The following is a 764-nucleotide window of genomic DNA, read 5'->3' as shown; positions in this document are numbered from 1 at the left end:
AGGAGAATACAAACAACATTGACTGGCCATTCTTTAGCCACTCGGAATGGCACGAATGGCACAAACCAAAAGAGACCTTTTCAGAATCTGTTGTTTCATATAGGCCAGGAATCGGCTCACGAGTCAAACACACCTGAGCATGTCTTCAGGATCATTAGAAAATCACAGTTGGGTGAGTTTGATCAAAGTTGGAGCTAAACTCTGCAGGAAAGTGGATCTCACGAGCCATATTTGAGGTGTAACAGCCTATTAATAAGAATTTTGTGAGCAGTTTTCTTCCTTACCACTAGGGGTGCTAGAGTGTTTTAGGTTTCCTTAAGTAAAGCCATGTGGGTAGAGGGAGTTAGCAGGCGGAGGGGGGCTCGCGATTCGAACATGGCTATACAACATTCTAGAGCGGAGAGAAAGGCAGCAGGAGCGAGACGGTGGAAAGTGCCGCTGTGAATGTTACTCTGGGTCACGGGCTGAGTGAGCGTGGCGGCTGGTTTTTGTTTGTTCGACGAAAGCACAATCCAGTTTGAATATGGATTTAAAGTTATTTTCGACGTGGGACCATAGTCTGGACTATTTTTGAATGTTCCTGGTTAGGAAGAGTCTGGTGTTTGACAGCCATGGCGTGTCATTACAAGAGGTTGGATTATTAATTTGCTGTCAGCCAACTTCAGCTATGGACAGTGTTTGGACATTGATGTACTACAGATAAGACTTTCGCACACATCAGCTTTCACATGACGAAATCCTACAGTCTTACATTGCTTTGTTTG

Source organism: Sinocyclocheilus rhinocerous, unplaced genomic scaffold (genome assembly GCF_001515625.1).
Source record: "Sinocyclocheilus rhinocerous isolate Xijiao unplaced genomic scaffold, SAMN03320098_v1.1 scaffold620, whole genome shotgun sequence".
NCBI lineage: Eukaryota > Metazoa > Chordata > Actinopteri > Cypriniformes > Cyprinidae > Sinocyclocheilus > Sinocyclocheilus rhinocerous.
Note: the sequence above shows the minus strand (reverse complement) of the source record.